The sequence below is a fragment of the Leptodactylus fuscus genome, chromosome 10 (genome assembly GCF_031893055.1).
Source record: "Leptodactylus fuscus isolate aLepFus1 chromosome 10, aLepFus1.hap2, whole genome shotgun sequence".
In the NCBI taxonomy this organism is placed as follows: Eukaryota; Metazoa; Chordata; class Amphibia; order Anura; family Leptodactylidae; genus Leptodactylus; species Leptodactylus fuscus.
This window is the reverse complement of record NC_134274.1, coordinates 37,530,058-37,550,970: the sequence shown is the minus strand read 5'-3', so window position 1 is coordinate 37,550,970 and position 20,913 is coordinate 37,530,058. Positions and strand designations below refer to the sequence as shown.

The 20,913-nt window shown below is 42.2% G+C and overlaps 1 protein-coding gene across 3 annotated transcripts in view; it reads right to left on the bottom strand.

Moving 5' to 3' along the window:
* The window catches only part of ZMIZ1 (zinc finger MIZ-type containing 1), a 203,037-nt gene that overhangs the window by 141,352 nt on the left and 40,772 nt on the right, over nt 1–20,913 (bottom strand). For all 3 annotated transcript variants that reach the window (XM_075257928.1, XM_075257929.1, XM_075257930.1), the window contains exon 2: nt 16,163–16,305. The gene's annotated coding sequence lies outside the window, so the exon portion shown is untranslated. The remainder of the gene's footprint in view (nt 1–16,162; nt 16,306–20,913) is intronic.

Below are 20,913 nucleotides of genomic sequence, written 5' to 3'. Positions count from 1 at the left end.
CCCAAGAGTTAAAGGAAGAGGTGGGTGACAGAAGAGTGATCCTGACACTGAAAAGAATTAGGCTCAAAGCTGTGATCCGGGAGCAGTGAAATTAAAAGGAACGACCCGTAATCTATCACTCCTGACATCTGTTAACTCCGGCGGGGTGGGCGCCGATCAATACTGGCTGACAGCCAATGCAGAGGAGCAGGAAGTGGGTAATACCAGAAAAAAAAATAAAAAATAAAAAATCGCACAAAATTCAGATTCCATTCAGGAAGCCAAGAGATACAAAAACAGAAAATGTGGCGATCAACCTAAACGACGCATGTATACCGGCGGCTGAACGGCTTCCATAGAGGTCGGCTGAATCCCAAACCCCCTATAGACATGCACGCACACAGTATATCAGAGTGTGCATCTATACAAATCACGTTGTCTATACCGCTTATGGTGCGCTCATACTTTCTCCTATCTGTCCCGGAATTCTTACTAACCTACATTACATTGTCTAACAGGAATTCGGGACATGCTAAAGGCAATATGGCTAAAGGATCAGACCACACAGGATTTGTTTGTAGTCTGTAACCAGGGAGACACCATGAGATGCGTACACATGGAATGACAGTTTCCTATTTAAGAAATTTCGGAATAGTTTCATTTTGGAGGCTTTCAAGCAATAAAAAGGAAGAATAAATTAGTTGCAAAGGTTAACCTTCCCTTTAAGCAGTGGAAGGAAGTCTTCGGCTAACTCATTGGAGAAGCCTACAACAGCTTTAATGCCCTATAGAAAGACTATAAAATTAACCATTTCCTGTACTATACTGCCGAAGTATACCATCGCCTTCCAAAACAATCTGCAAAAATTTAAAGCAGAATAGCTGAAAGAATCCAAAAGTTTAAGTTCGATGAATTTGAAGAGATCGAATTGATACCGGCACGCCATTTCGAGCAACACGCTCAATGACAATGTCTACGTTCTGGAGCTTTTTCTTCTAAAGACAAGAGGGAGAAAAGGGACATCATTTCTTAAAAACATACAGAGAGTGCAATAAATTATTCATCAGCATTAAACAGGATTTTTTTTTTTAACAGCTCTCAGCTTTTATCAATCATTAATGCCTGCTCTACTTCCACCATGCAGCTCGGCTATTATGTTGCATGCCGGGGAAAGTATTAAAAATAAATAAACAACAATGGGGCACTGCAGGCAGGAATCGCATTTCTATGCAATGGGTGGGAGGGGAAAAAAATGATATACTTCCCTGGCAAATGCTGCAATGGCAAATAACCCGTTCTGCCTCAACTGGAGAAGAAACAAACATACCCCTTACATTGTCTGCAATAAAGAACAAGGTGTACACAAAGCCAAATCAGAGTGTCTGCCAATCCATCCTCAGGAACCTACATAGACGGCCTACACAGGTGGCCGGTAGGGTTGAGCCGATCTTGAGATTTTAGGAACGATTTTAAAATCCGATTTCCGATCATGTTCCAGCCGATCCCGATCGTGAAATTTGCTCGATCACCGATCGGGATCCGATCTTTCCCGATTCATGATATATAAATGAATAGGGTTGAGCTGATCTTGAGATAACCTCCAACCTCGATCCCGCCAGAAAAGATCGGGATCGGAATTCCAATCGCGATCGTGAAATTTACTCGATCGCCGATTGGAATCCGATCTTTTCCGATCCCGATCGCTCAACCCTGGTGGCCTGTGATCCCCAACACCCCTAGTGGTAAATTATGAATGGAGAAGTGGCTGTGCATGTGGGCGGCTCTCTCCATTCACCTTTACAGGAGTTATAGAGGCGAGAATCCCAGATGTTGGACCGACATCAACCAACCAAATATCTTTGGACAGCCAACACACTATCCTTAGACAACCAACTCACTACTCTTAAGATAGGTCATTAATATCAGTTCAGAGGAGATCCGACTCCGAACACCCACAACATTGTTAACCACACACACACCGTAAATCGTGCAGCAGTTTTTCGTAGTATTGCAGCTCAGTCTCAGGCACTTGCATGGGAATAATCCTCTGGTGACTACAAACACTACAGTTCCTTCATTTATCTGAACCGAACCTTCACCAATCGGATACTGGTAGCCCTAGAATAAGCCATCGATATTAGAAGTTTCGGAAGACTAACTGCATTCTTCAATCTTGTTGACAATCTTGTGAACATTCATAGGCAATGATGTAAATGGCTTCAATCATATAGTTATAGTGCAGGTTTTTTTCTTCCAGATAAAGCTACCACTGGATTCAGAAGAAAATCATAAACTAAGATCACACATTTCGCCTTCCTGCCAGACCCATGTCCAGCTTTGGTGTCCTGTACCTCAAGCAACATGGACATAGATTTGATATTTCAGCACAATGACTTCTCCATTTGACAACTTCTATAAATAATGGCATTGTTTGATGGGTGGAAACACTTATTTATAGGATTATTAAGATGCTAATTGCCCATAGACCATTATGATGTCGGCCAATATTCGTTGTCACCTGAACAGATGGTCCCTCAGAAGAGGCGCACATTGATACCTGTACCTCTTCTATCTGCCATCTACACTGACGAACAAACGTTACCAATGATAATTACTGTATATCTAAGGCTCCATTCTGATCACGGTTTTTTTTTTTTTTTACATCTGTTCAGCAGAGCCATTTCATGGATGAAAAAAAAAAATGTAAAAATCTGACGCAAACGGACGGCCATCTGTTTATAGAAAGATCAAAGTTTAAAAAACAAAACAGAACAAAAAAAAAAAAAAAAAAAAACACAGAACATTTTATACTTTGGTGCCTGTCCGAAAAAATTCCAGACATGGTGATAGTTGTGTTTTTGTTAACGTTGATCTCTAATGTAAAATGATCCATTGGAATCCATTAAGTGAATCTGCTAAAAACAAATGTAAAACAAGAACCCCGATTTGAGTGGAGCCCACAAATCTGGGTTTTTTTTTTTTGGTTGTTTGTTTTGGGTTTTTTTACACTGAGGTCTATGGAAGGCAGACACACAGATTACTAACCGGTGGTAATCTGTTTTCCCTCTGCACATGCTCACAATGAAGAAGAATGGAGGTGAGAGCAAGGAAGCTGATGAGTTGTCAGCAGGAGCGGCAGCCACCTACCTGCTCTCACCTCCCCCTGTGTACACACATCACACAGTGCTCACTGAACTTCCGGATTCCACCTTGCTGGCTAATTAGCATATCAATAAAAGCAGGCTAATTCAAAACCAGCTGAGAGGATTAACAAATTAAAGGTATGTCTGGAATAGCTTTTCTTAAGGTTATGCAAATATATGCTTAGTTAAAAATGAGTTTTCCAATGATGATTCAGTCTGAAAAAAAAAAAGTTCATTCTATGGTTAGGAATCAAGTGGGTGGTCCTACTAAGTGACTAACCACCTTCCTTGTACAACTGCTATACATCATTGACTATTACCACCTACCTATAAATGAACTATAAGTTATAACAAATCTTTTCCCATAAAACTACCACATATCTCAATCTGCTCAGCTCCTCCTGCCTACACCAGGCTATTAATAGTTAAGACTGCACGGACTACAACAAGTCCCCTTTAACCTGGTCCTAATATTGGCTTGTGTGATAAGATGGCCTGCTAAGGTCAATAACACCAACATTAACGGGACCAATTAACATGTAAATACTAGAGTTGAGCAATCGAGATCAGAAAAGATCGGATGCCGACCAGCGATCAAGTAAATTTAAGGATCGGAATTCCGATCCCGATCTTTTCCGGCAGGATCGAGGTCGGAGGTTATCTCAAGATCGGCTCAACCCTATGCATGTAAATATCATTAATAGGGTTGAGCAATAGGGATTGGGAAAGATCGGATCCCGATCAAGCAAATTTCACGATTGGCTGGAAAATTATTGAAAATCGGATTTTAAAAACGATCCTGAAATCTCAAGATCGGCTCAACCCTAGGAAATACCCGTACTAATGTATTAATGAGGAGGGTAGCATGGGGGGAGAAGCCAAGCAGAGCCAGAGTACCAAGTGATCACTGATCTATCAATCGCCTTACTATAGGAAGCCATACTTAGACATTGTAACTAAAGAAAGAAATCACAAAGATACAAATTAAGTAAGAACACCGAAGATTTCACAAGATCGACTTACTGTTCACCATTACTGTAATGCTAATGTGAGGAGTGCACAGTATTGTGATTCACACACAGCATTTTAATATTTTTTTTGGTGGCAGTTTTTAAAGGGATAGATAAGAGTCACCTGAATCATACAGTGTTTTCCCTTTGGTAACCGCGGCCTCCATTGCCAAGGTATTACCATTATTGTAAATATGTAAATCTCTGGAGCAATGCAAACCATTGCCTGAACTAGCTCATTTGCATATTGCTAGAAACATAGGATGCCATTAACATAGGGAAAACAATGTATGATCCAGACGACCTCTATCTATCTATCTATCTATCTATCTATCTATCTATCTATCTATCTATCTATATGCAGGAATGAGTTGTTCTGCTCACACACTAGAAAACATGGCCGCTTTCTATTCAGGTCTATTGGTCACATGGCATTGCTACAGATCAGTCCCCTTAGAATGAATGGGACTAAGGTTCGGTTCACATCTGGGTTTGGGGATTCTGTTCCCCTCCCCACATGAGAATTGTGTTGCAGGCAGTACTTCTCTTTCCGCAATTTTTCACGTGGAAACCACACGGACCCAATTATAGTCTATGGGGTCCGCAGTTTTCCTAAGGTAATCTCTTTTTTATGTGGATTAGGTTTCCGTTCGGGGGAGTCCTCAAGCAGACCCCTTGAACGGAAACCTAAACGCAGATCTTAATCTAGCCTAAGATGCAGCATGGCCATGTGACTAATAGGATGCTGCTTCCTAAAAAGAAGAAATCAGCCATGTTTTATAATCCTACCCCACAACCCCTTTAAGGCTTCTTTTTTAATCATTTACAGGTTAGTGACGTATTTATCAAAACACAGCATGTCCAAAGTCACCTATGGGCAGAAAATGGACATCCCCTATAGAGGATCTCCTTCAGCTTCTCATTGCATTCTATAGACAGCCACCGATCCTAATGACCCCTGATAATTAGGGTTGAGCGATCGGGATCGGAAAAGATCAGATCCCGATTGAGTAAATTTCACAATTGTGATCAGAATTCCAATCCCGATCTTTTCTGGCAGGATCGAGGTCAGAAGTTATCTCAAGATCGGCTCAACCTATTCATGTATATCAGATCAGAAAAGATCGGATCCCCGATTGAGCAAATTTCATGATCGTGATCAGCTGGAAAATGATCGGAAATCTGATTTAAAAAAAAAAAAAAATCAATCCTGAAATCTCAAGATCGGCTCAACCCTACTGATAATACTACATTTGCTTTTATGGATATGATTTATCCTGCAAAACCAGCGATTTCCCAGGAGTGGGAAACTGACACTATCCCCTCCCCCCAATACACTATTCGGAAGAAGCAACCCCTTTAATACATAGGCTCACAGTATTCAGTACAGAAGAATAATTACACAAAACTCGCCTCTATCCATTAAAATTCACCGTGCAAGCCCCGATCTGCCAGTACCAATATAGTAAGCAGTTATTTTAGTGATGACGGTAGGTTAGATGGTGCAGGAACGCTCTACCGTGCACATATCTCAGAAGTATACTGTACAATAGGAGATAGCTATCCGGCCAAGGCCTTATGGGAGCTAGGTAAGCACAAGATGGCAGCTGTAAGGTGACACATTGTTCTGTCTGTCCGCAGCCCCCCTCCTTCCTCAGAGAGCGAGAGGAAGCACTGCCAGGTTCCAAACACTAACCAGCCTGCGTTTAATAGTAGCTTGATATACAGCGCTGCAGATCACAGAATGGCAAGAGCCTTGATGAAAGGACTCAAGGGCTTGAGGCAATGGTGCATTGAAAAACAGCTGAATAAATGAGGGGGAGAGACAGAGAGATTTGCAATTAACTCTTGAGGTGCTCGGATACTGAAAGGAGCAAGTGATATGATAGGACGGCAGCAAAGCAGATTGGTTACAAAAAACACATCAATGACAACAAATTACCAGGACAGAATTTCCTAAATACTGTACCAGCAAAAGACTGCCATCAAATGCTACTTATGGATCCTAGTTCAACGTGTCTGTATTGTATGGATTATATTATGGCAGCAAATCCCATCCTCACTAGTAGTATCATTGGGGTGGTGCAAGTTCGGGCCTTAGAACCTGATGGAATTTAGGCTGTAATAGGATCCATAAAATAAGGATAGGTTATGGGTGTGCGACTCCATTCTTAGGGCAATCGAAAAGTCCCTTGGCTGTCCCCATTTAGTCAAGTTTGTACAACCTACAAGTACTTGGGTTATGTAGAAGAACATCCCAGAAACCCTTACGAGAAGAGACTGGTGCAGGAACAGGATACTATATATTATATTGTGTTGATAAACTTGAGGAGACGGCACCATATCATGACAATACAACTTCCCTCGGGGCAGTTCGGTGGCTCAGTGGTTAGCACTGCAGACTTGCAGCACTGGAGTCATGGGTTCAAATCCCACCAGGAACAACATCTGCAAGGAGTTTGTATGTACGCCCTGTGTTCGTGTGGATTTCCTCCCATACTACAAAGACATACTGATAGGAAGAAAAAAAAAAGTACATTGTGATCCCTATATAATAAATAAATGTGTATGTTATAATGGGAAGGACATAGATCTGCCCAGACTTCTATGCAAAGCAAATATCGTGTTCACTTCAATCTATAGTGGCAAGGTGGAAAAAATAACATTTTACATGTGAACGAAAGGAGCTGCAATACCAGACACAGCCTATAGATACGAGGGGGCGCCATTTCTAGATACATTGTAATTCTTTTTTCAATTCATGGCCATGATATGACTAACACGCTGGCCTGCCATTGACAGTGCGTAACATAAAAACATGGTTTGTTCTCAGTTAAATATAAGAAATTATTCTTTTCTAGTCTGAAATCTTCATGAAAAATGTATTTTTTGTACAGCTGCTCCATTGACCTCTTTAGTAAGGTCAGGACTAGAGAGGCCATATTGGATCATTGTCTCTGCCAACTCCTCTCACAGAGCGTGCGCATAATAAATTTATCACATATTGTTAGGACATGCCAGGTCTCCAGAACTTCTTTACTAATTGAGACACCGCATTAGTTCGACAAGGGAATCAAACGCCTGTACAATAGTTAAGCGTAAGTGACAGCAATTGACATGAAGCTGGGGATTCCCTGTCATATAAAACTGACAATCTTACACAGTGCAGGATGGGAAGAGCCAAGTATCTCCGCACATATTGCTTCACCGGCAGAAAGGATTACAACAACTAAAAAATAGAATAGCTACCCGTCACTATAATAATAACCTATGCCAAGTCAGGGGAGAGGTGTGACCGTGTCAGTGCAGCCTCTGGATGGGATGAGCCGATCTTGAGATTTCAGGATCATTTTTAAAGGGATCCTATCACTCAGACACAATTTTTTCTATGTACCACTTCGGAATAGCCTTAAGAAAGGCTATTCTTCTCCTACCTTTTGTGGTCTTCTCCGCACCACTGTTCGACTACAATCCCGGTTTCTTTCGGTATGAAAATTAGCTCTCTCGCAGCACTGGGGGCGTCCCCAATGCTGCCAGAGAATTCTCTCCAGCGCTACTTTCAGGAACGTCCTCTTCCTCTCCTTCTTCCAGCTGTGGCTTGTAACTTCTAGGCCTCGGGTCTTGGGCAGAGCAGACTGCGCATGCCCACAGGCCACGAGAAAATGGCCGCTTGCACAGTATTGTAAGCAGCCATTTTCTCATGGTCTGTGGGTATACGCAGTCTGCTCTGCCTAAGGCCCGAGGCCTAGCAGTTACAAGCCACAGCCGGAAGAAGGAGAGGAAGAGGACGCTCCTAACAAAGATGGAGGCGGCGCTGGAGAGAGTTCTCTCGCAGCATTGGGCCCGCCCCCAGTGTTGCGAGAGAGCCAATTTGCATACCGAAAGAGACCAGGATTGTAGGCGAATGGCAGCACGGAGAAGACGACAAACGGTAGGAGAATAGCCTTTCTTAAGGCTATTCTTACGTGGTACACAGAAAAAATTGTGTCTGAGTGATAGGATCCCTTTAAATCCAATTTTCTATCAATTTCCAGTCGATCCCGATCGTGAACTTTGCTTGATCCCCGATCGGGATCCGATCCCGATCGCTCAACCCTACCTTCGGATTAATAGGAATAGGAATAGTATAGGTAAAATACCTGGCGCTCCCCTTTACTATACTACTCATGATTTTTCGGACTCTCAGAGCCCGCTTCACCTCTCAGTCTACTCTAGGTGCATTGGTAGACCAAGACCCGTTCTGCTTGCTTGATTTTAATGGGAACTGGTCAGTTCTTTTTTTGGGAGCCATTTTTTCCTGACTCCCGGAAAAAGTAGTGAGATGCTCATTCTTCAGGCAGATTCACCTCGCGATTTGTCCTGAAGACACTCCCACGTCCGGACCAGGCTCATTCATTGGGCCTAATCCAGAACGGAGTGCGCGAATGGATGCCGGTGCAGTGCACTGGCATTCAGTCGCAGCTACCTGTTATTTGGTCCGGAACCTGAGGTGGCCCGTGTGAAACCCATGTGAAAACCCGTGTGAACCCGGCCTTAGAGAGGCTCAGGTACATGTCCCTTTTAAATTGGAGGTGGTGATCACCCAGCTGTTAGTGATTATATGGGGCATCATCTAGAAATCCAAAAAAAAAAAAAAAAAAAAAAAGAAAAGAAAATCTTGCACTTAAGGAACCCCAATAAAGATAATCTAACACACTGACATTTGGGAGGGGGGGAATGACAGAAGTCTTGTTTAAAGTAGTATTCGGGAAATGTATTAGGTCAGCAAAATAAAACCTTCAAGTACCCCACTAAATTGCAATCCCATTAAATTATCTTAAAGGGGACTGATTTCTGACACCCCCCCCCCCACCATCTGCTGGGTGAAGAGACCCCACAGCATGTACACATGGGCTGCAGACTATTCACAGGTTATGAAGAACAGCGCTATCCATTATTAGTGGCGGTGCTTAGTATTGCAGTTCAATCCTCATTTAATTTTAACAAGCTGCAAACAGGTCATGTGGCTGATGGACGCGAGAACCACATTGGTGCTTCGTGCCAATCTAATGACCTTATCCTAGGGGTAGGTCATCAATATTTTATTCCCCAAAAACCCCTTTAACATGCAGACAGACAGACATGCATAATGAGTAAAGGAGGAGGACTAAATTTAGGTAGAAATCTACGACATGCACTACCTGTTGCAGATCTGTACTGCAGATTTTTTTCTACTGAAATCCAAATTTCACTACAATGTTTGACTCAGATTTTCAGGCTACTATTCAGTCATCTCCTGTTAATCCATCCTGTAGGTTGGAGAACGGCACACAGGCTACAGTCCCAACACAACCTGTTATAGGGAAACCCTATAAGAAACCTGTCTGCCTGAAAAGACTCCTTTGGTGTAAGTAACCCACCCTGTGCAAACAATAACTAGATTACTGAAATAATTTCATCTTCTTTTGGGTAATGGGCTTGGCGAAGGTTTGAGAGAAATAATCTATTCCATCCGTGAACCTATATTAAGAGGCCAGTAAATCTAGTGAATGGCGGTGTCCTCGCTGCCCGGGCCGAGGTGTAATCACACACTCACATTAAATATTTAACAGGTCTCAAATGCGGCTCATTGCACAGGAAGAAGAAATGTCTCCAGAAAGGAGAGACAACAAGGGTCACAAAACTGCATCCAACCAAAGAAAACAATAAAAAAAAAAAAAAAAAAAAAACCTTTCTGCAGAACTTTTTCACCGGCCCAAGTTGTGGAGAGTCCACCAGCTCTGCCAGTGTTATGGAATAATTCTGTATCATGCACTCTTCTATACATTGTTGGGAAGAATAACAAATAAATGGACAATTGGGTATTACAGTGCAACCATAGCAGCTCTGGTTGGATGGATAGTGTCAGTATTTGCAGAGAGCCACCCCCAGCTGGTAAAGGTATTACAGGCAGATCTTGGCCCCTAGGAGCGCCAATCAACAATAGACATGATGATCTGCACTCGTTTGCATCGGCCTATATGTGCAAGTATATGCAACGTCTGCTGTGATTGTTCCTCCCCCCATTCAAATACATGGATTATTGACAGCGATGTGCTGCTGCTAAAGAAGGATCGGCTGACCAATGAGCATTTGCAGAACTATTAAGCTACATGCAGATGACCGTAGTAGGGTTGAGCCGATCTTGAGATTTCAGGATCGTTTTTAAAATCCGATTTTCAATCATTTTCCAGCCGATCCTGATCGTGAAATTTGCTCGATCGCCGATCGGGATCCGATCTTTCCCGATCCCTCAACTCTAGACCGTAGTATTTTTTACTGTCTGCAAAAAAACATATCCACATTGTATCAGCATGGAATCTTGTGTGATCTCCTACACTTGCATCTGTGTCTGTGCTGCAAATAAGGACAGGAATAGGATCTGCCCCATAATCAGTGGATAGTTTCTACGGCCTGGACACAGTAAAAAGTTACAGACCTGTGTATGGATCATAGTAATGATTGGGTCCGTATACTTATCCGCAATTCCTAACACTATACTGAAAACCATGGTTGTGTGTATGGGGCATTAGGTAGGGTAATGATCAGCAACAGGCGTTCCTTGGAGTGCACATTGCAGATAACAGCCCTGACTATGAGGCAGTCTAACAGGGCCTTGACAGTGAGTTGTCTATTTATTTCTACATTTGCAAAAGGAGTAATAGCACGATGCAAAATAAACATGTTCAGCATTGTTATTTCATGAAGAAAATGTGAGCTAAAACAGACTTTTAGGTCCGGGGTTGTTTGGGTCTTCTTTCTCCATCTGCACGGTGTCCAGAGACCCAGCGGCAGAGTAGCATAGCACGATGCTGTGAGTCACTGCCTCACCACAGGACTTGTGTTCATCATGATTACAGTATAGGACAGTAGTCCCATGGTGCGGCAGTGACTCACAGCATCAGATCTATGATCGTGCGGGTCCAGGTCTCCAGATACAAAGCAGTTGGGGACAATCAGCGAAACTACGGACAGAAACTGCCCGTCTCTAGTATAAGAAAAAAGGAAATCAATCAAAATCTGCAACAGTGACAAACGCAAAGCTTATTTCCCTTCAACAGCAAAGAGCTTCATTCATAGGCTTGTGTAAATACTCTGGGCTGAGCTATATTTACTACTGAAGTAAAATGGCAGAGATAATACGCATTTCTGACAAGGTGGCGGCAAATACGGCGATGCATTCACAGCTATTTTTAACCTGTCACCTTTCTTGCTTCCTCACGTAAGACAGAAATGACACCTGGAGAAGGTGCTAATGAGACTGGGTAAGGCAATTCCAAAAATACTTGGAGGGAGAGGCTTTCAGACAAGACTTCACTCAAGCGTCTTCATTGATCAGACAGTCTAGGAAGCTGCGACAAATTTGCCCCTGTGTAGCCATAATGGCTTCTGGAGGAAGCTACAAAGTGATCTGTTGTTATGAAATGAGCAAACACTTTGGAACACATTATTAAAACAAAGGGGATTCAGGATAAACAAAAAAGTTGACACGAAAACAAAACAGTCTTCCAGAATAGGATTCACTGTTCATGTAGAAATGGATAGGCATCTTTTTACATCCATAACATTGGTTGCAAAGGAGTCTCCCCACCAAGAAAACATTATGGGATCCCACAAAACAGGAGCCCAGAACCCCCCCTGTTTGAATAGGGTCATGTTCATGAATGAGTAATGTCGCTCCCTGCAAATCTCTGGGTCTGCCGAAGATACTGTGATCGTGGACCTGTTCCTTTTTGGCAGTGCCATACAGATGAACCAAGTGGCAATGTGCATCAGAATGGGAGGGCTTGTGACCCTTGTTCATGTGAACCCCCTAGAAGTGACAGAGCCCCGGACTCCCTGTACGTAGCAGCCATCACCATAGCCGTAAAATCACAATCATGTGTAAATGTTCTGCTGTTTACCCCCATGTATGTCTATCCCCTTTTTTCTTTCTGTACCCCTTATTTTTGAAAACCAATAAAAAAGTTTGAATGAAAAAATAAATATTCACATGCTAAAAACATATTCCATAACACGAATGCCCCCCTTGCCAGTGTTCTGCACACAAGGTAAAGATATAAACTCTCTATGATACACTGTAGCCTGCAAGAGTTAATGCAATAATACATTTTTAATCTGTACATATGTCCATCTGGTGCACAATAACTGCAGATGTCAAAGACTGATGTACTCTCTGTAAGCCATCACACTTCACTGTCAAAAACTATCAGTAAAGAGGGGGGGGGGGGGGGAACAACCACACAACACAAATCAATGGCTTAATCTTACTCTCCTATGTCAGAAGTTCAGTGTGATAATTTGTATTGCTATTACATAAGCAGATAAATATAGCGCTCAATGCACACCATACTCAGTAAGTAAGACAGCACATAGGCAAAGGATAGGTCATTGATGTGTCTGGCCAGAGAATCAGTCTCCTGCCTTCGTCTTGTATGCAGTAGGACAAAAACATTCATAAGTTCAATTCCGGCCCCTTTAGCTGGCCACTAGCATGGAGGGTGTATACACTGAATTTTGTGTTAATAGTTAAATCCCAATAATCTTATACACTCGAAGTGCAGAAACAATCCCTTTTCCATGACAAAATCATGATGTTTTCTCTACAAGTAGGCCATCCATTATCTATACCTAAGAAGTTTGGTTTTAGCTTTATTTGTCCATGTTACTATGCATCTTTGAAAATTTAGTATATGTCCTGTAATTTTCACTGTGACCACTAAGCAAAGAATAAAAGCCATTTGCCAATTCTGTAGGAGTTTTCTATGTCGCAGTCATCACATCATTGACAAGACAGACAGAATTACAATAGAAGGTAAAGCCTGTATAGGTAACACCAATGACACGTAGCCCCTATTAACAGGATAGGTAATAAGAGGTTCAACCACTAGGACCCCCAGTAGGGTTGAGCCGATCTTGAGATTTCAGGATCGATTTTAAAATCCGATTTTCGATCATTTTCCAGCCGATTCCGATTGTGAAATTTGCTCGATCGCCAATTGGGATCCGATCTTTCCCGACTGCTCAACCCTAACCCCCAGCAATTACAATAACAAGGATCTCAGAGTCCCCTGTTTGTGCACCACCATTACCCCATTCACTTTTGCTGAACAGCCAAGTACCAAGCTCCGTCAGTCCCACAGAAGTGAATAGAGCAGAGGTCATACACGTAAACTAAGGTACCAATCATACCGGGGACAGAGGTGGCAATGAACTGTGCATATCTGCACCCCGCCATTATTGTCCCTGCCTCCCCCACCCCAGTGAGTACAAGGGAATAAAGACCTCATCTCTGTATTTTACTTACTGCTCACATTTCATTGAGAACTATGTACAGAGACCACAAACCCTAAACCTTAAATACGCATATGGCATTTACAAGTTTGCATACCAAAACCATCTTCATCTCAACTGGAAATGTGCCAGCAGTCTACAGGGCACAAGCTGGGCATAGGTATTCCCAGAAGGGGTTAAGAGGCTCTGACTGGTACACAAAATAGGCCGCCGGGCACGGTCTCATGTTTAAACACCGGTGTTGCCCCAGAAACATCACTGTTGCAAAACAAAGAGCAAGAGACAGAGGTAGAGCGATGCCAAGGGTAGATAACAGGCAGGGTGCGTGGCAGCTGCATTGTACTTTGTGGGAAGCATGAAGGCTGACCTCTTGTGAAATCCATCAGTCTCTGACACCATTTCATAGTAGCTATCCAGCAGTACAGTGTCAGCAAAGGCCTGCTAGATTCAAGGAACAGAAGACTTGCATGGGTTTCTCTCCATAGCAGGAAACCTCATGATCTGCCTCTGCCCATGTACAAGAAGAGATTCTCAAGCGGAAGCCTCAAGTAACTGGAGGTAAGAGCAGGGTCAGGTTTCAGGCTTGCACCGGTCAGCAATGACGTAGGCCATGTTTTGTAGGAGATTTATTTCCATAAAAAAAAATTTGAATCCAAGCTGTCTGCAATGGAAGCTCTGAGCTAAACAAGCCCTGGCGGCAGCTGTATCTGCTCCATGCTGGAGTGAAAATGCAGGAAACAGCTGCATCTCTTAAAGACAACGTGACACCGGGCGCTGCCATCAGATATTACTTACATCACAACCTTTTACATGATCATATAACGTGAGTTTCCAATACACCATAAGTCCGCACTGCCATAAGAACCTCCGGCAGTATTTCACATCAGATACAGCAGGAAGAATAGTGCAGGACTATACTTGTTGTAATGACTAAACAGGCTACATATCAGTACTGCAGTGATGGTTTCCAGTATGTTGGGAACAGAGCCTTAAAGAAGCGCTCTTATAGGGGGCAAAAACATCCCTCGCCAACTACAGATGAGTAGTCAGTTCCTAACACACAGCACTAAAGAAGTAGCTCACAACTTGGCCTGCCAAACTATACCGTCTCTTAGGAAGGGAGCCGCGTCACTCTTGGGCCAAAATCCGCCTGCCACTACAGTCACGGCTTCCCCCTCCAGAGTAGGCTCAACGAGGCGCGGAATCCACCTGAAGAAAGGGCAGCTCGCTTATTTTTTCTATTTTTTCCGCCATAGACCACCATTGTGAGGGGGCGGATTAGGACGTGGATTCCGCGCCATAATCTGCCCCCTCTGTGCCCGTGTGAACTAGCCCTTAGATTATTTATATGGATAAAAAGAGAAGTAAGAATGCACTGGCACACAGCAGGGGTATATAGTATAGTCTCTAGTAGTCCATCTAATGCTGTTCCCAAGGAGCATCCCATTTCCTATGAAGAGACATTGGGAGGGGGGGGGGGATTTACCAGCTCATTACAATAGAGAAAATGTTGCCACTTATAACTTTCTTTCCTCAAAATAGTGTCATTGTATTATAAAATAACTCTAAACAGCAAATAAAATAAAAATCCTTTAAAATTAAGCCCCAGTTTAGGAAAGCACTCTCCCATCAATAACTCTTCTTCTACATCTGTGACCCTCAATCCAGCTTTCCCTTCTCACAATGCTTTCTACACTAGTGTGTGTCCACTCCGTCCATCAGATTGTCAGTAAAGGCCTTTAGACCCATAACAGTCACAAAGAGAAGCCATTTCATGGACCTAGGTGACAGTGAAGTGTATCAGGGTCAGTGTATCCAAAAAGTACCAGAATTAGTCATCAGGGAACCAATGAGAGATGTTCATGAAGAAGATAAAAGCCATAGCTAGAGAGCTTACATGGCCAGGCTAGTCCAGATGCAATATTGGTTGCTACAGATATTAAAGCCATTGGAAGTGAACCCATCAGGTAATATATACTGTCTTAGATGGAGAGTTCTGTGTTATATGGGATTGAAATGAACTGGAGTAGTTGTTTGAAATGGTGAGAGCCCTTACTCCGTCCACAGTGACTGACAGTCCTCGCTGTATCGTTATCTGTACACAGAAAGCTGTGCATTAGGCAAGGTGAGGAGTCCTGACTGGATTTACTTTTTACTTAAAAATCCTTCTCCAAATCATAGATCATAAAATATAAACCTATATATCAGAGAGCTCAGCTTCTCTCATATCCTGAACTCAGACATGTCCAGAGACACTAAACCACCAGCATGTAGGACCCTCAGCTTGTGCACCGAAACGTGGAGAGGGTAATAGAGAGGACTAGGACACAAACCATGGAGTCGGGGGGAAGATGGATTTAGCATAGGTAGGCATTGGAGACATCCGACCACCGAGGACAGTAGAATATGAAAAATTGTATATCCTGGACAACCCCTTTACACATCTGGCCAATGGAGACATTGGTGCGCTTCATCCAAAACAAAGAGGAAGACCGTAGATGGTTTCTGTTTAGGGACATCCATCTACTACTTCATTCAGAAATGGTATCGCCAAGTATCACGGTGAGCAGTTACTAGTTTGTAGGTACAAGAGCCGCTAAGTCAGGAGTCAGACACCGTGGATACATCTTTCTATACAACTATTTTCCTTTACACGTCAATGGCGAACAAAGATGCAAAACATTTTCTACGATTATTGTATAAGAAGTAAAGACTTACTGAATTCTTCCGCTTGGAATCCCGACAAGAACTTCTTGTCACCCTTTACAAGTCGCTTTATTCTATTCTACGAAGTAATCCAACGTCCTTATTGGCGGGGTCCGTCCTGGGTGTCCACATTCATTCGCTCCATCAATTGAAAACTGTTCAGGGAAAACACAGGGGGTTAAAGTCGAAAATAGGTAGACGAGGTAGACAATGCCATAATGTATCCAAATAGAAAAGGAGAAGCGCTCTGCAAAAAGTTCATTATAAAAATAAACATAAGAAAAAACAAAATTTTATCTATTTTTTTTCAGCTCAGATTATTATTATTATTTTTTTATTATCTTGGTGATGCAGTAAGCCCCCCCCCCCCCCCTCTTAAATAACATTAGCCCTTATAACATCCAGAGCAGTAACCACAAACCTATAGGGAGATAGGTGTGGTATAGTGGTTGAGACACAGCAATACAAAACAGAAGGATTGGAAATTAATTTTCGTTCTATCGAGCTTCGAAGATCATCAAACATAGATGGGTAAAGGAGTATAAATTTGACTTCTGACATATCCTATTCTTCGTATTGTTAAAGGGGAGGTTCAAGACCACAAAAATGTGAAAAAGTGGACAATTGCATAAAATAAAAAAGCAGCATTACACAACTGTGGAGTGAGCAAATATCCAGTATCCACCTCGCCGGGCAGACGTCACATAGACATGACATCATTGCTTTAAGCCCAGTCAACAAAGACCAATGAGAAGCAATGAACAATGGTGGATTTAACAAGTAAGTATTTAATTCTAAACATAACCTTTAAAGGAAACTATTAGACCTTTCGTTATTTTAAAGAGCTGGAAACCTGCTGGTCACAACCAATGGGCAGCACTGACCATACATATGGCTCACTGCTATACGTGTACCCTGCAAATACCAAACCAGTATTGCAGCATCACATGCCATGACTTGATGCAGAATTGGATAGCAGACATACAGGATTACAGGTAATCTGGTAACTGCTTACAAAGACACCTGACCCTGTCCAACTTTCCACACACTTTCCTATTATGTATACTCGCCTTCTAGAGTCTTTATACAAATAATAAAGCTTAACGGTGACTTTTAGGACAAAGACTTGCCATAGACCACTTCCAAAATTGTGATGGAAATTAAAGGGGTTGTCCCATCACAAGGATCCTATCTATACTGCTTGTTAATGTGGATGTAAGACTTTTCCTAAATACATTGCTTCAGCAAAACTGCTTTGTTTGTCCACTATCTTACTTTATTCAATTCTTTGTGGCCACAGCCCTGACTTATCTGCTCAAAAGTCAAGTGATGTATCTGCTGCTGTCAGGGGGGAGGGAGGAGGGGCTAAGTGCAGGGAGCCAGCCTGTGTATCTAGCTATTCCTGTGTCTGCACCACGTGACCTAGCTCCCTGCTCTCAGATAGGGGAGAGGAGCTGCTTTCATTTCTGAACTGTCTTCTGTTCTCCCAGTTATCAGGCTAGCTAATTCAATTGTGTTCATTATGGCAGAGACAGGCAGTCTCTGTATGTAACACAAAATGGAGTTGCTTCTGCCTGTACTTCATAGTCCAATATGGGTGGGCGGAGCTAAACGTCAGGTTGCATGTGAAACCCCACCCACCTAATGATGCAAGAAACCAGGAAGAAAGAAGATTTTACAGCAGTGAAGACTGCTGAGTATGCAACGTGGGAATACTCCTTTAAAGTTGGTGTTGTGGTGTAACAGTCCAGTCTTCTGTACTATTCTGATTTTTCTTTCCACCTCTATGCGATTACAACTTTATCATAGTATTGCATAACCAATGCACTGGAAGCCTTGATGGGTACGGTCACATGGTCTTACCGAGCACACAACCAAATCTCTGCCCACCTAAAGTAGCCAATGGCCATCATATTTTTCCATTGGTCATGCACCTATTGACCATCTTGGTTGGGTTTAAACAGATACATCTCTTGTTTAATTGGTCTAGCCCTAATTGTAATTCTTAATACCGGTAGCTGAATCTCATTCTCCTTATTATTGTAGGCAAGCTCCACTTTGTCCTCAGAAAGCTTAAACTCTTCCCTCATTAGGATGATTTATTATATCCTTATTCATACAGTGTCCTGTAAGCTGGGCCTTCTTGGTGGCACCAAGAGACTAATGTTTTGATGCTGTTATCACACACTGCACCCATGATGTGTTTTGCAATCTCAAAACTTAAGACTCAATTTAGCTACCGTGAAACTTACATTTGCTGGCCTATACCACTAATGTTCTCCTCATCATTGCAGTTTCCAATAAAGGTAAGCTTTCTAAAAGGTCCCATAGGTTTCCCACACATCTGAAAATATGACTTTATCCCCCCCTCCCTTTGCACCTGCAGAAACAGGTAAGAGCTGAAACTGCTGAGAACAGAAACCACAGAGTACTTGTATTTGCACTGCTTGGTATGTCTAAACAATGGTGGAGATTACAGGTAATTATTGTATAGAGAATGTGTAGGACAGGGAGTAACAATGTTATTTATTTACAGAAGTGGGGTCAGAGGTGACAATTTATAGTCCTCGCAGTAACACCTTCTCTAGTTCGGAGAAACACGCACTTATGTTACTCGAGGTATTCCGGCGTTCCTCTATTTTAGGCATAATTTTGTCTCACATCCAGTATATTTTTTTTAAGAGCCCGTCTCTTCTTATCCAAAGACCATATGCGCTGTGGCCAGAAATAGACTGTATAGGTATAGGGCAAAGCAAGTGGTGGACAGTAAGCGTTTATATTGTTCGATACCCTTTAATTTCTCCCTAAACTGTCATCAAATCCTATGATATATATATATATATATATATATATATATATGTGTCTTTGAGATGCAAGTACAGAGGGTCACTACTTCTATAGAACAGATCTCCTGAGACAAAGACCTCATGTCCCTCTAGAAACATAAAAACATAGTTGCATACAGATGGCGGATGTTTGTGCATAGCGCGCTTCTAAATTTTGGTACCACCTGGATCATTGATCCTGTTATATTCTTGTTCGGATAACAATTTTTTTCCCAATACAATTTTGTACATGTTACGAGTCTGAACAAACACTTATTAAGGTTATTGCTAAATACTTATTTTCTTAGAAAGTGGAGAAAACCTGAATGTAGGTCAAGTCTAACGTAGCGTCAGGGATATAGGTCAAGAAAAAAAATAAAGCAATATTATGGACTACAGATGTGCCCTCCTTATCTTTCCACTAACTTCTCACCAAACAAGTTTTTTGGTGTTTTTTTTTTTCTTATTTTTTGTGTTACATAGTGTTATAGTGTTAGATTGTGTTAGAGTGTGTTACATAGTGTTAGATTGTGTTACATTGTATTACATAGTGATAGATTGTGTTATAGTGTTGGATTGTGTTACATAGTGTTCTCTCAAATAAGATCAAATAAGTTTGATCTATTTACAATCGGACAAAAATATCAAACATATGACACAGCAAGACCAATTTTTTATAAAAAAAAAATTTCCAAAGCGGATTATTTTGAACAACTCCTCTCAGGAGAAGAGACACGAGTAAAAATGGATAAGGACACCTCCGGTAGTTGAGTGCACTCGCTTAGGGATACATTCTGGTTTGCCGACCCAAATCTTTTACCTCCGACTCCCTGCATTAGAGTTCACCAACCCAGAAGAAACCTTCAATTATTCCAAAAAAACAGTTCTCTCTCTAAAGAAACCATTGAACATCTCCTGCTTATCACTCGAAGGTAACTATATCTGTGTCACAGAAAAATGTTGGCTACCACCAATATTTATGTCTAACCGGTTGACCTCTAACCTCTCGCTGACATTCATTCCCAAACAAAAAAGGCGCATGTGCAAAAGCCATTAATCATTGGTTTACACCCCACCAACACGGTAAGGCCGCAGATACCCAGCTGAAAGAAAATCTCAATTTCTGTGTTTTGGCAGTCTGTAGTTTTTACACCAAATAGTCTACAGGTATCAGATTGGCCAAACACTATAGAAATCGCTTCATGAAGGCTAGCAGCATTGTCACATAACTTTCCTTATCCATGAGTGAATGGTTAGGGTGGGTACGCGGCTGCCTCAAAGACCTGAATTTCCAGGCACAAGAGGAGTTGAAGGTTAAATTTGGCATCCTGATGTGACAAAAAATAAGGACCTGTGGGGCAACACGGTGGATCAGTGGTTAGCACTGCAATCTTGCAGCGCTGGAGTCCTTGGTTCGAATCCCGCCAGGAACATCTGTAAGAAGTTTGTATGTTTGCCCTGTGTTTGCGTGGATTTCCTCCCATTCTATAAAGACATACTGATAGGGGGGAAAAAAGTACATAGATTTTCGTCAGTCCCACTAAGATCAGCAGCTTTGGCCAACCATAACCTAACGTTGAAGGAAAAGCCCAAAGCCACCGATAACCTTTAAGCCCTCCGGTTTAGACACCCTTTTTAGTAGAAGCAGATGGATCAGCAGTGAACGGGTTAAGTGTCTTCATAGTTACAATGAAGTGGTTGGAGGGTGGGACATTGAGCAAAGATTACGGCATCCCTCCCCATATTTATTCACAAACGGCTATATAAGATGTTACCGGAGGTTTCACGGCCGAGTGCGTTTATTTTGTGGCGGCCCAGATACATGTTGCTCGGTGAAGCTCTACCTTTAAAGGCATTTGCTTTACACTTCATAAATAAGCACTTATTAAAAGAAAGCAAGTGCCGAGTTAATCGGGCCAGATAAGCCTTTGTAGCATA